Consider the following 9,487-nt stretch of genomic DNA (forward strand, 5'->3'; position numbering starts at 1 on the left):
CAGAATGTGTCGCTTCGTCTTCTTTGATGTGTTTTCTGTGTGCTTGTTAGCTTTACAGTTTCTTTGGGCTGTTTTAGATTTGAAAATTCTGTCTGTCTTTGATACTGAAGATAACATGTTTCCTTTAAAGTCTAGAGTTTGAGAAAATTTGAAGATTTTTTTTTAAAAGACAAGGAAAGAACACTGGAAGTCTTAGGAACAAAAGCTGAAGTAACAGGTCACGCTGGTAGGCACAGCCCCCAGGTCCTCACCCATGCCTGGAGGAATGACCTGCATTCTGGAGGGCGCTCAGGACACCGTTTTGTGGGATCAAGTAAGCGAAACTTTCTTGAAGATATCTGTGGGGTCCCTTTTAGGAGCTGTCATAAGACAAAAGGAAATTGCTCGTGTGTGTCCCTGTGTGGCGGTGGTACAAACGAGGGTGTCTTCCGGAAGGGTGGCCGGGAGGACCAAGCGGGGTCTCCTGTCCATGGTCCGTATACCTGGCTCAGGTGTGTCTACAGCTCTGCTGCATGTCATTTCAGCCAGCCAGAGGTCAGGTAGCCACACACAGTGCCCAGCCAACTGGCTTATTGTAGGAGCTCAAAAGAAGTCAGGATCTACACTTCCAAGGACTTTAGTCATTTCAGGCTAAAACAAGTAGGCGTTCAAAAACCCATTTCTGTTGATTTGCATTGTGACAAGAACGTGCGATGCATAAGACACCTAATGTGAATTGTTCATCTTACTGGTGGAGTAGGTAGGCATTTGTACTTGATACCTCACCAGTAATTAAAAACTAGGATGTACCTGAGCCGTGTATACCGTTTTTTAACTGTACACTTTTTAAAGGTATACTGGGCCATGTATACTTCATTTTCTTGCAGAACTATTTATATTTTTCCCATAAGCAGGTATTATTTTCCTAATTAAAAACTAGCATGTACCAGAGTTTTTAATTGTTAAAATAATACCTGTTGATACGGAAAATAGAAACAGTATACCAGGATACAAAGTAAAAAGCATGTATTCTGCCTCCCAGCGCCCTGACCCTGTTCCCCAGAAGTAGCTCCTGTTCTGCGTTTGGGTTCTTCTGTTCATTCTTCTGAGCAAATGCCAGTGTGCGGTGTCTGTGTTTTAACTTTTTTCCCAGCAAGTGAGATTGCATTAAGTATATTCTTTCCTAACTTGCCTCTTTGAACCTTATCTTTCCATATGGGTATATGTAGTTTGAACCATTCATCATTTTTGACCACTGCATAAATATTCCCCTGATTGAGTGCCCTGCAGTTTGTCACCTATGAGTGGGTATTTGGGAGGGGGCAGTCGCTATTGCAGAAATGCTCTACTGAATATCCTTATGTATACAGCTGTGCAACTGTGCACATACAGCTAAATGATTAACTTCTGGAAACGTTTGTGCATTTTTAACTTTGATAGAATTTGCCATATTTTTACGAGGTATTTTGGAAATGACAGCCTTGGCAATTGTACAGTTCTAGTTTCTCAAAGGAATGGGGCCATGATGGCATGGGAAGCATGCTCTTCATTGTGATACCTTCTCATGGAAGCCGTTGACTCCGAAACATGCTCTTCATTGTGATGCTTTCCCATGGAAGCCGTTGACTCCGAAACATGCTCTTCATTGTGATGCTTTCCCATGGAAGCCATTGATTCCAAAACATGCTCTTCATTGTGATGCTTTCCCATGGAAGCCATTGATTCCAAAACATGCTCTTCATTGTGATGCTTTCCCATGGAAGCCGTTGACTCTGAAACATGCTCTTCATTGTGATGCTTTCCCATGGAAGCCATTGATTCCAAAACATGCTCTTCATTGTGATGCTTTCCCGTGGAAGCCATTGATTCCAAAACATGTTCTTCATTGTGATGCTTTCTCATGGAAGCCGTTGACTCTGAAACATGCTCTTCATTGTGATGCTTTCCCATGGAAGCCATTGATTCCAAAACATGCTCTTCATTGTGATGCTTTCCCATGGAAGCCATTGATTCCAAAACATGCTCTTCATTGTGATGCTTTCCCATGGAAGCAGTTGACTCTGAAACATGCTCTTCATTGTGATGCTTTCCCATGGAAGCCATTGATTCCAAAACATGCTCTTCATTGTGATGCTTTCCCATGGAAGCCATTGATTCCAAAACATGCTCTTCATTGTGATGCTTTCCCATGGAAGCCGTTGACTCTGAAACATGCTCTTCATTGTGATGCTTTCCCATGGAAGCCGTTGATTCCAAAACATGCTCTTCATTGTGATGCTTTCCCATGGAAGCCATTGATTCTGAAACATGCTCTTCATTGTGATGCTTTCCCATGGAAGCCATTGACTCTGAAACATGCTCTTCATTGTGATGCTTTCTCTTGGAAGCCGTTGACTCCGAAACATGCTCTTCATTGTGATGCTTTCTCATGGAAGCCGTTGACTCCGAAACATGCTCTTCATTGTGATGCCTTCTCATGGAAGCCGTTGACTCTGAAACATGCTCTTCATTGCGATGCCTTCTCATGGAAGCCGTTGACTCTGAAACATGCTCTTCATTGCGATGCTTTCTCATGGAAGCCGTTGACTCTGAAACATGCTCTTCATTGCGATGCTTTCTCATGGAAGCCGTTGACTCCGAAACATGCTCTTCATTGTGATGCCTTCTCATGGAAGCCGTTGACTCTGAAACATGCTCTTCATTGCGATGCTTTCCCATGGAAGCCATTGACTCCGAAACATGCTCTTCATTGTGATGCTTTCTCATGGAAGCCGTTGACTCCGAAACATGCTCTCCATTGCCGATGCCTTCCCTTGGAAGCCGCTGCCCCCACACGAGCATGGCTTTGAAAGTGGGGAAGATTGGGGTGGGTGGTTCTTTCCTGTGCCAGGCTCCTTGCTCATCTTTCTAAGGCATATCAAACTCGCCCTTGTCTAGGGTCATGACTTCCTGCCTAACCTGGCCCCTTCCACTCCACGCTGCTCTAAAACGTGGCGAGTGGGCAGGGCCTTCCTGCTAACTCCTGGGTGCTTTTAGAAAATGTCAGTTCCTGTGCCCCCTACCCCCACCCCCCACCTAAGGAGCTGATTTTTGAGGGTGGGATCCAGGAGTCTGCCTTTTTGACGCACCCCAGTGCTGTTAGTGCCTGTAGTAACAATGTACTGATGCCCATTTAGGTGGGCTGCTCAGTTGAGGTCTTCTGCATTTCTGTGCATGATGGTTACTTAGTGTCTGGGCAGCCAAAGGAGAAGGGCGTGTGACCAGCCTGTGTGCAGGAATAAGCCCGGCACCCCCAGCACTGCCACATCGTAGTTAGTCTGGAGGCCACACCTTCTTTGCCATATCACTAAGAGCAGTTGCTGCCTGTCGTAATTGGAGAGGGTCATCCATTCTAAAACATGTTCAGGTTTTACAGCTGTTAAAGTGCTTTGAGAATCGGGGGAGTTGAGATGAACTATGGCATTGGGGGTCAGTCCTGTCTCCAGCTCTCCACAGTGGCTACATGGGGTCTCACAAGTGCAACCCCACTTCCTCCTCCTTGGCCCTCAGAGGATGTTGGACTGCTTACAAAAAGGTGCAACCTGCTGCGAGGGAACTGCCTCCACCTCTCACCACACTTAAAAACCTGTCACCATCTGTCCCGCTGCTCTGTCTTGTTTCGGTGGAAGAATTCGCCCGAGCCCCCAGCCCCATGGCTTCCTTGCAGGCCTGGGAGCCTGTGTCTCTTCTCCTGCCTTCCTGAAAGCCAGACCCTTCTCTTGGCCGCTATGTCTGTTGTGTTTGTTTCTTATGGAAAATGTCAAGCTTGTATAGAAGTAGGATAATGAGTGATGATTGCTCTCTGAGATTTATGAACATTCCAGGCCCTGTGACTGCTGGTCTGTTCTAGAATGAAGGAAAATGGCTGTGCAGTCCCAGGAGAAAAATGCTATGATCATATGATTATATTAATACATTTAGTTACAGTTCAGTATCCATTTGTGGAGATGAAACCAATTGCAGACCAGGAATAAAAGGGAATTTCTTCAGTCTGATTGAGAACAGTTACCAAAAAACCTATCAATATACATATAAGAAGGCTAGTAACGCTCACCGGCTATTCCCCAGGCTTGCTGGTGGAGCAAGGCAAGGAAAAGGGGGAGGGAAACAGAGGTTGTAAAGAAACAACTACAATTGCCACGACTTCCCAACTATACTGTTGTTTATGTAGAAAATACAAAAGTATCCGCAATTAAATAGAAGTAATAATGCTGCCAGATACAAGATGTAGCAATTTTCTCTAAATCATGAACAAATGGAAAATATAAAATAGCTTTTCAGTAGCAAAGATATCAAATAGGAATAAAATGAAAAATATGCAAGACCTTCATGTAGAAAACTACAAAACACTGTTGAAAGAATTTAGGGAAGGTCTAAATTAACAGAGCGATGTGTTGATGGTTAAAGGACTGCATGGAAAGGCATCAGTTCTCCTTGTTGATTGTTGGAGGACTGCATGGAAAGGTGTCAGTTCTCCGTGTTGATGGTTGGAGGACTGCATGGAAAGGCATCAGTTCTCCTCTGTGTTTATGGTTAGAGGACTGTGTAGAAAGGCATCAGTTCTCTGTGTTGATGGTTAGAGGACTGCATGGAAAGGTGTCAGTTCTCCTCTGTGTTGATGGAAGACTGCATGGAAAGGCGTCAGTTCTCCGTGTTAATGGTTAGAGGACTGCATGGAAAGGCGTCAGTTCTCCGTGTTAATGGTTAGAGGACTGCATGGAAAGGTGTCAGTCCTCCGTGTTGATGGTTAGAGGACTCCATGGAAAGGCGTCAGTTCTCCTCTGTGTTTATGGTTAGAGGACTGTGTAGAAAGGCATCAGTTCTCCTCTGTGTTGATGGTTGGAAGACTGCATGGAAAGGTGTCAGTCCTCCGTGTTGATGGTGAGAGGACTGCATGGAAAGGCGTCAGTTCTCCGTGTTGATGGAAGACTGCATGGAAAGGCATCAGTCCTCCTCTGTGTTGATGGTTAGAGGACTGCGTGGAAAGGCATCAGTCCTCCATCTTGATAGTTAGAGAACTGCATGGAAAGGCGTCAGTCCTCCATGTTGATGGTTGGAGGACTGCATGGAAAGGCGTCAGTTCTCCGTGTTGATGGTTAGTGGACTGCATGGAAAGGCGTCAGTTTTCCTCCGTGTTGATGGTTAGAGGACTGTGTGGAAAGGCATCAGTTCTCTGTGTTGATGGTTAGAGGACTGCATGGAAAGACATCAGTTCTCCTCCGTGTTGATGGTTAGAGGACTGCATGGAAAGACATCAGTTCTCCTCCGTGTTGATGGTTAGAGGACTGCATGGAAAGGCATCAGTTCTCCTCCGTGTTGATGGTTAGAGGACTGCGTGGAAAGGCATCAGTTCCCCTCCGTGTTGATGGTTAGAGGACTGCATGGAAAGGTGTCAGTTCTCCGTGTTGATGGTTAAAGGACTGCATGGAAAGGCATCATTTTTCTGTGTTGATGGTTAAAGGACTGCATGGAAAGGCATGAGTCCTCCGTGTTGATGGTTAGAGGACTGCATGGAAAGGCATCAGTTCTCCATGTTGATGGTTAGAGGACTGCATGGAAAGGCATCAGTTCTCCACGTTGATGGTTAGAGGACTGCATGGAAAGACGTCAGTCCTCCATGTTGATGGTTAGAAGACTGCATGGAAAGGCATCAGTTCTCCACGTTGATGGTTAGATGACTGCATGGAAAGGCGTCAGTCCTCCGTGTTGATGGTTAGAGGACTTCATGGAAAGGCATCAGTTCAATTAATTGCTTGGTGGATTCCGTGCCAGCCATTCAATTCCTGTGAGTTTTTTACCCCTTTTCTGGATCTTGAAAAACAATTTATGTAGAAGTGCAAAGTGCCAAGAACAGCTGAGAGCCTCGTGCAAACGCAGAGCAAGGCGGGAAGACGTGCCATGCAGGATGACGAGGTTTAGGCAGCCAACCCAGGGGTGGTGCCCAGGGAGGGACGGCTGGAGATTACACCAGGGGTCTTGTGGCAGAGCAGTGGGGAAAGGACAGCGTTTTCAGTCAGTAGTTCTTTTTAGCCAGCAGTTTTTCCACGGGGGTGAATGTGAACCTTGACTCCTCCCTCACACTGTGTCCATTAATCTTAGGTGGATGTTAAATGTAAATGTGCAGGCGAGGCTGAGCGTGGTGGCTCATGCCTGTAATCCCAACACTTCAGGAAGCTGAGGCAGGCGGATCGCTTGAGCTTGGGTTAAAGACCCCATCTCTACTAAAAATACATGCAAAAAATGCCAGGCATGGTCATGCGTGCCTGTGGCCTCAGCTGCTTGGGAGGCTGAGGTGAGAGGATTGCTTGAGCCCTAGGGGCAGAGGTTGCAGTGCGCTGAGATCGCACCACTGCACTCCAGCCTGGGCGACAGAGCCAGACCCTGTCTCAAAAACAAAAATGTGCAGGGGAAGCAAGAACCCTTTAGAAAATAATGTAGCAGAACATCTTCATGACCTGAGAGTTAGGAAAGACTTTTTAACAGGACACACAAAGCTCCGATCACAAAAAAAGATTAATAACTTTGACTAAAATGAATGTAACCAATGATAAACTGCTTAAACCACAGAGAAGATGCAGCTGTGCCATCTTCTCAGTGGCTGAGTAAGAGCACCGCACACCAAGGGCCACACCCAGCCTATGTAGCAAATCAATAAGAAAAAGACAATTGAGACAAGGTAAAAGATTTGAAAGACATTTCACAAAGAATATCCAAAATGGCCGGTCAACATAAAAGGTCTTTGATCTCATTTATAATTGGTGAAATGCAAGTTAAAGGTAAAAATTACACTATTAAAATACCACTAAAATGATGAATACTGTCAAGTATTTTCGAAGGTGTGGATGCTGTTGGTTGCAGAGTGACTTGGTATAAGCACTTTAGAAAAGAGCCGGGCATCATCTGCCGCAGATACTCCGCTCCCACATGCATTCATTTGCTAGTGCTGCTGCTGTGACCAACTGCGTGCCTCACCCAGCATCCCGAGTGTGTCTCTGTCTCTGTGGGTCAAGAGTCCGGGCATGGCAGAGCTGCAGGTCCTGCTTGGGTCCTCCCAGGCTGACATTAAGGTCTCAGAGGGACCAGGTTCTCTGAGCTCGGGGCCTTTTCCAGGCACTCACACAGGTGGCTGGCAGCATTCGCTCCTTGTGGTGGAGGGATGGAGGCCCATTTTCTTGCTGCCCATTGGCCAGAGGTTGCTTTTGCTCCTTGGCTGCTAGTCATTCTCTCTGGTTCCTGCCCCCTGGCCCCTCACACACTCCAAAGCCAGCAGGAGAATCTCTGACTTCAGCCAGGACAGAGCTCCGAATTTCATGCCATAATCACAGGAGCCAGGATCACACCAACTTTGCCTTACGATGCAGCCTGATCCTGGGGGTGACCCCGCCCTATTCACAGATCCCAGGGGTGACTGCGTCCTAGTCACGAATCCTGGTGGTGACCGCATCCTATTCACTGGTCTTGGGGGTGACCCCATCCTATTCACAGATCCCGGGGTGACCCTGTCCTAGTCATGGACCCCGGGGGCAACCACATCCTAGTCACGCGTCCCAGGGGTGACTCAGTCCTAGTCACGGATCCCAGGGGCAACCCCATCGTATTCACGAACCCCAAGGGTGACCCTGCCCTATTCACAGATCCTGGGGACAACCCCATCGTACTCACTGGTCTTGAGGGCAACCCCGTCCTAGTCACGGATCCCAGGGGTGACCGTATCCTGTTCACAGATCCTGGGGGTGACCATCCTGATCCTGCCTGGACCTCACAGGGTCGGGGGCAGACACCGGGGGCAGGAATCCTGTGACGTCTTTGAATTCTGCCCACCATACCATGTAGTGTCACTCCTAGGAGTATGCCCCACAGAAATGACCCAGATAGTTTGAATGGATAAGTGGTGAAAATGCACATGTCAAACCAAAGCTCTGCTCCTCAACGTGGGTGATGCTCTGAATGTAACATTAAATGAAAGAGGCCAGGTGTAGAAATACACTAAATTATTCAGTTTATGTAAAGTTTTTTAAAAAGTTGAACCATAGCATATAGTGATGCAAGCTTAGGTGGCAAAAGTGTAAAGAAAAGAATGTGATTCCCCTAAACACCAGGCCTGTTTTGACCGGGTGGAAAATGCCCTTGGGATGGAGTTTTCCGACTTGGAGAGGTGAGGGGACATGGCAGACTCGGGGCTTATGGGCCTTCCCTGTGTCACGGGGGGACCTCCCACCCCAAAGGGCTGCCACAGTTAGGATCCTTTAAGCTTTTCAAGAAGGCGGGCGCATCTCCAGTGCCGTTCTCTGAGTGAGGAACACGTTGACAGAAGTGGGTTGTCCAGATATGATCAAGGCAGGGGTCGAAATGGACCTCCTGATGTGAAGTCCCTCTGGGAGGAGTGTCAGCTCCCAGGCAAGGGCTCGCTTTGCCCCTCCATGGCACTGACCTGCTCAGGGCCTCAGCCACCGTGAGTGCTGACTCATGGGAACTTTGATTCTGGGAATGAGGCTGCCAAGGCGCAAGAGCGTTGCTTTTGTTTACGGATTTGGAGAGAGTGCTGGGCTCTGAAACTGTGTACATGAGAGCCTCCTGGAGCATCCATGGCCCCAGAGGAGCCACACGCATCCGTGGAAGGGTGGAGAGGACACTGGGGCCCCAGAGGAGCCACACGCGTCCATGGAAGGGTGGAGAGGACACTGGGGCCCCAGAGGAGCCACACGCATCCATGGAAGGGTGGAGAGGACACTGGGGCCCCTCTGGCTGAGACAGCAGAACAAGAAATGGGGAGAACAATCTCAGATTTGGTTTTTTGGTGGTTTTTTGAGATGGAGTCTTGCTCTGCACTCCAGGCTGGAGTGCAGTGGTGTGATCTCGGCTCACTGCAACCTCCGCCTCCCGGGTTCAAGCAATTCTCTTGCCTCAACCTCCTGAGTAGCTGGGACTATAGGCACTCGCCACCACGCCTGGCTAATTTTTGTATTTTTAGTAGAGGCGGGGTTTCACCATGTTGGCCAGGCTGGTCTTGAACTCCTGACCTCAGGTGATCCACCTGCCTCGGCCTCCCAAAGTGCTGAAATTACAGGTGTGAGACACCACGCCCGGCCCAAACTCAGATTTGAATTTAATTTTATTTCTTTGGGCCTCGGCTTGCAAAAGCAGGGAGATTTAACTTGCAGACATTGATTTTCCCAAAAGTTCATCAAGAAAGAGTTCATATTAGGATATGTGGTGTCTGCGTGTTGATGACACTGCATCATCAGAACGTCTGAGTCTGCCTGAGTTGTCACGTCCTTGTGGTTAGAGAGGGCCCCACATACATGCCAAGTATCCTGTATTTGCCCCTAAGAATGAAAAGGGGTTACTCTTGTTCCCTGGTGTGTCTCATGAGTTTTGTTGAATACTGGACACTTCACATCAACTCTGGATTCCAGAGGGCAGTTATTGGAGTTTTGTTTGTTAAATAACATGTCTGGACAAAATCTGT

This window comes from Pan troglodytes, chromosome 14 (genome assembly GCF_028858775.2).
Source record: "Pan troglodytes isolate AG18354 chromosome 14, NHGRI_mPanTro3-v2.0_pri, whole genome shotgun sequence".
Classification (NCBI taxonomy): domain Eukaryota; kingdom Metazoa; phylum Chordata; class Mammalia; order Primates; family Hominidae; genus Pan; species Pan troglodytes.